At 36.9% G+C, this 5,787-nt stretch overlaps 1 non-coding gene across 1 annotated transcript; it reads left to right on the top strand.

Moving 5' to 3' along the window:
* Window positions 1-5,364: 5,364 nt before the first annotated feature.
* Window positions 5,365-5,436, top strand: trnag-ucc. The gene has a single exon. It is a non-coding gene; the product is annotated as a tRNA-Gly (tRNA).
* The last annotated feature ends 351 nt before the right edge of the window (window positions 5,437-5,787 follow it).

Genomic DNA, 5,787 nt, shown 5'->3' with positions numbered 1-5,787 from the left:
GTGTGTGTGTGTGTGTGTGTGTGTGTGTGTGTGTGTGTGTGTGTGTGTGTGTGTGTGTGTGTGTGTGTGTGTGTGTTCTGCTGTTGGCAGCGCCCGTGGCGGCGTGCCGTGCGGCGCGCGCGGTGTGAACGGTCTGATTGGCGCCGAGGAGAGGTGAGGAGGAAACAGCAGGCGCGAGAGCTGGCAGGTGATTGGCTACTGGCCACCACCAGGGAGAGAGGTAGAGAGACCTTGGAGAGAGAAGGAGAGAGAGAGCTGAATGAAGAAATGGCTTTCTGTCTTTGGCAAAACTCAAAGGATAGGACTTAAAAAAATAAATAAAACTTTAATAACAATTTCTTATCCTCCAGTAGAGGCTTACAGAATGGGAAGCTGTCCAAAATTGAAGCAATAGGGACATAAAGATGATCCACATGCATCTTATTAATAGGTACATATTTTGGCCCTAATTTGGAAGCGTTTGCTTTACTCTCTGGGAGTTAAATTTAACATTTTGAAAGCTGTAGGGAAGTCATATTTAAATATCAAATCATTCTGGCTTAAACATGTATATAAATACTCTTTATCAGATGATATTGTACCAAAAGTTAGAAAATTTCTATTTAAAAAAAACATCCTATCCTAAAATCTGTTTTTTTCTTGTTATCTTATGCAGGCCATTTAGTTCTACGTCAGCCTGAACACCTAAATTCGGCATATCATATATCAACAGTCATCTGTCAATCAAGTTTTTTCGGTCATATTGTTTGTCCCTGTTCTGCTCTGTTTGCCTGATTTGTCTTCGGACTGTTTCCTGGATTCTGCCTGCTTGCCTGCCAGCTTCACACTTTTATTCTGTTGGCTAGGCAAAAGAAATTAGAACATTTAAACAGTTTGACTTGCAGTGCTCACACAATGCCAAAAGGACGAAGCATTTTGGAGGCACCTACAATCTGAAAACTTTATTTTGAGGCTCAAATAAAGTTTTTGTAGGAAGATGAGTTTCTGACAATTAACCTTGTTGTGCTGAACCATCCAGGTTGGTTTATGGAAAAGCACCAAGGGTCCTGAGTGCTAAAAAATGACTAAAATAATTTTCTTTTGGTTGCATTGACAATTTCTATGAGAAAAGAGGTAAGTCTTGAGGGAAAAGTTAACAGATGTAGAGGAGATTTGAGCTTCTGGAAGTTAACTCTTTTGTTTTGCTAAACTGCAAGTCCATTTTGACAAATTTGAGAATTAAATTTCTGCTTCAAGGAATGAACCAGACCAAACTAATGGACATGCAAAACATTTACTGATCATCATAACATGCAAAATACTGGGAGAAAGATACAACAATATGTTTACCTAACACCACCAAAGCAATTTATCAAACCGGAAACTGTGGGTGTCTTTTCTGCATCTAATTTTTTGCATGTTTAATCACTAACATGCAGAAATATCTGCAGTCATTGTGACGATAAAGAAGCATTGGTACAATAAATTACAGAAGCGATTATATTCCATTCCTTTTTTTAACTTATTTGAACTTTCATAAATGAATATAGTACAGACATGTCCGTGGCTTTTTGGAGCATCAGGATTATAATTACTTAATGGCACAACATTGTTATGCCTGAATGGACTGCAGAAGAGCTTCTATACAGCCAAGAGAAGGGAAGGTACCCAACTAGCAAAAATTGGTTGAAAACACATTGAAAGGACATAATTTACGTCCTACATTTGGTTAAAAGGTGAAAAGCCGTAATTTTCCGATCGCTGAAAAGTACTGGAAACTGGATTTTCAATGTCTTTTTTTTTAACATCTATTATTGGACTAAAGTGGGACAAAATCTGACCAAACAGCCAAATTTTCTACAACTATGACTAAATCGAGACTATGACGGACCGACCAGGTTTAGCCTATAAACTAACGACTGTTGTTTGGGGGTTACATTATATTTATCTGAGAACAGGAAACTAAATGGAGGAAGGGAGACATTAAAGGGGTGAAAAATGTAAAAATAAATGAATTGTACGTTCCTCATGGCTAATATAGAATACATGCGCTCTGATCCGCCGCACTGAATAAAAGAAGCATTTGTGGATGATGCAATAAAACTAAATAATAAAAGAATAGGTAGGACAAAAATATGTGAAGAGGGACTTGGGTCTTTGGATGAATTTAAAGTGAATTTAACATGTATAATGTGCATAAACATTTTCATATTTTAATATACATGTACATTCATTAACATAGAGAGGCCTATAAGTAAATCTAATCTGTCTTTAGTGAATTATTACCAATAAAAGTGTATATTTGGTTCTTTCCGTTTCCTGTTGGAGTAAAGGGATCAGTAAAGATTGACTTTGAGTTCGCTCTGATAATAGAATGGCGCTGAATTTAAGCCAATAGCCATAAACATGCCAGCTGCCCTGTGGAGGAGGTAAAACTGCTCTCCCTGATTATAATGGGTGTATATTTACTGCCCAGTTCACATCCCAGTGGAGCAGAGCTGCTAACGGTTTAAACTGGGAATGAAACTTTGGACTTCAGTCTTTGGCTCAAGACATTTTTATTTTATTTATTTCTCCCTCAATGATGCTTTAGGGGAGCCATAAGAAGCAAATATAGAAAATTATATGGATTTTCTAGGTTATCATTTAACTTACATTTCAAATATTTGACAGTTTGTAAACATATTCCTATATAAATAAAAATCATAATTATTCTATAATCAATTCATAATTGTAATAATGGTTATAATGATGACCATTACTATAAATACCTAATCCCATGGATTTAATCTATCTGTTTTGTCTGCTCTGCAACAGCAGAGACTAAATCTAAACTACAGTGGTGAGCAATATAACTTAGCGCCTGGTATTCAAGGCACATTCCTCTAAAACATCCATTCATTGTTCTGTTTATATAAGAAATTCAGCACTGCTGGTTCAGGATCTTAGATCAGGGAAAACTGTGAAATATTTCAGTGTCATTTTGATTAATATGGTTTACAGATTATGAAAACCTCACTAAACTAGAACATCTAAATACTACATTAGATTAATACAAAGAGATATCTGATACTATTTAACATTGTGTCATAATAGAAGACACAGGGAACAGAATAATTTGATCAACCAGGTATTTGAGAAGACATTTCTTTGCATCACTCATACAGAGACATCAGGCTTCAGATAAGGCTGTTCATTTCTATGCAGGAAATATTTGTTCTGGCTCCTACAGCATGGGTACGGCGTGGATGACATCAGCCTGTGGTTCTGATGAGGCGTTCTGGAAGCTCATGTTGCTTTGATGGAGGCCTTTAGCTTCTCTAAGTGGTCAGTTCTGGTGTCTGTCGTCTTCCTCTTCACCATCCTCCATAGGTTCTCTATGAGGTTCTGGTCACCTGACTGCTGGCTAATCAAACCAGCACCATCATGGTCACCGTCCACTCAGACTGAGACCATTTAGAGGCTAGGAAACCTTTGCCTTTAGCATCCATTAGCTGATTAGTGTCTGACACAAGGGGTTTAAAATATTTTTACAATATTCACAACATATAGAGAGACTAAATCTTTAATTTCTCTAGAAATAAAAGCTTAAAATATTCACCTCTATGTGTTATGAATCTATATAAATGAGTTTCTCTTTCTGAAATGAAGGGGGAAAAATGTAGACATTTTTTAAGTATAATATCCTTTAAGTCCATTTTTAAAGTTGACATTTACACATTTATTGTATTTTGGTTTTCTATGTCTCTGTGGTGGCATCAGCCGTCTTTGGAGCTTTCTGTTGAATCATGGGCTTAACTGAAGCCGAGAGGAAGCGGCTGGATTCAGGTTCAGGAGGTGGGAAATAGAAGGATCCTAACTAAACTAACATCTCTCCTGGATGTTTCCCACCCTGTGCATGAAGCTGGTGCTGAACTGGACAGCTCCTTCAGTGACAGACTGCTGCACCTTAAATGCACCAGGGAGCGTTATCACAGATCCTTCCTCCCAGCAGCTGCCAGACTCTATAACCGCCACTGTTCCCAACAAGCTCAATAAGTTGTTCCATTCATGCTGATTTTGCACAGTTTCTAACTTAGTCAGTTAACCTACACTGGTCTCTGATGTTGCTGCTATTTATCAATTACTGTAAAAATGTCCATTGCTGTATATTGGTTATTTATTCTCCAGGTGAACTGTTTTGTATTGTTAATACACTTTACAGTGCAGTATTTTATTGTTTAGCTTTTAAATTTTTCTAAGGTCCACATTTGTGGGACCATTTTTTCTATAATCATTTTGCTGCTGAACACCAGAATTTCCCCATTGTGGGAAAATAAATTGATTTTCTATTCTTCTATAATCTAAATGATCTCCAAAAGCTCTTTCAGGTTCACTTTCTTAAAGCTGTTGTTTTATTTTCTGCTGTATTTTATTCAGTTCGGTTAAAAGAAATGAAGGCCTACTGTATGTCGCTGGCTGCAGCTGCTTCACTAACTTATCTGTCTTTAAGACACTCAGCTGTCATCCAACTGATGGTAAGAATTTGAACGTTGTTGAAATAATTTTAGTAAAAAAAAAAACATTTATTCAACTTCAAAACAATGTTAGGGACCCTATAGTTGTCATGTTGTTGTGATTTCAGCATGTAAACATCAACTATTAATCAAATTATACTTTTTTTGTTGCATTTCAGCGTTTATATTTCAATGTTGACCAAATAAAAAAAATAATTCAAACTAATTCTAAATTTATTAATTCTAGCTACTGGTGTTAATTCAACAGTCAAACAAAAAAATAGCACCTTATTTAGGATCCTTTTATATTTTAATAATTAGCAGGTTTACCTAATATTTCTTTTATTAAAAATATACAGATAGAGGTATTAAAAATAAATTAAAAGTTAAACCTTCAGGACTCGTGGGAAACCTTCCTTCAACAAAGTGAAGAAAACTGGATGGTGTCCTGCCTTTTAATAGTTAAACACCGCCATCTAGTGGAGGAAACCGTGATGTGCAGTTACCGCTTTCATCTGGTTTTACCTGGATTTTCAGTGAGCAGAAATTGTAAACAGAAGTCTTATTGTTGTTCTGCAGAGTTTTCAGTAATGGGAATTATATGGGACTACATTGCTGTATCCGGGCGTTTAAACCGACTGATCCCGCTGCAGGTATGTTAGCTCCGCTGCTAGCGGTTAGCCTCATTAGCAGCGGCGGCCAGGCTGTAGCTGATGGTGGGAGCAGGGCTGATATGTCTGTAATTGGAGGGGGAAAAACAGTCAAGCCTTTGCAATGGGAGCTTTAATAAGAAGAAATAGCTATAAAGGTTAAATCAGGCAAACAGAAACGTCATCTGATCGTAATAGTGTGTGCCGTTCTATCTGACTGGGTGCGCTGCTCTTATCGAGCGTTGGTGGTATAGTGGTTAGCATAGCTGCCTTCCAAGCAGTTGACCCGGGTTCGATTCCCGGCCAACGCAAATTTTATTTTGCTTGTAAACACTATGACCTATTCCAGTGTTATTTTTTATGACTTAAATTCACCAGATTAAATTAAACTGTAATGCTAATTAACGCACATCCACTGAGAAGTAATCATATTCATAAAATTTGGTATTGCAAAGAATAACAATAACTGTAGTGGTTTAAATGTCATAACTTTATTTATTTGACTATTGCAGTGGAACAATCTGGTATTACAGAAATGAATATCTACAGGTAATAAACTCTGCAGTATGAGCAGAAATTAGCTGTTCACTGCCTCACTTTATGAATTGGAAATGTTAATTCACTGCTAAGCTGCTCATTTACTGTCCCAAACCTGTATAAAA

Source organism: Cyprinodon variegatus, unplaced genomic scaffold, assembly GCF_000732505.1.
Source record: "Cyprinodon variegatus isolate N-32 unplaced genomic scaffold, C_variegatus-1.0 Scaffold835, whole genome shotgun sequence".
In the NCBI taxonomy this organism is placed as follows: Eukaryota; Metazoa; Chordata; class Actinopteri; order Cyprinodontiformes; family Cyprinodontidae; genus Cyprinodon; species Cyprinodon variegatus.
The sequence above is the reverse complement of the archived record's forward strand: the minus strand, read 5'-3'. Positions and strand labels throughout refer to the sequence as shown.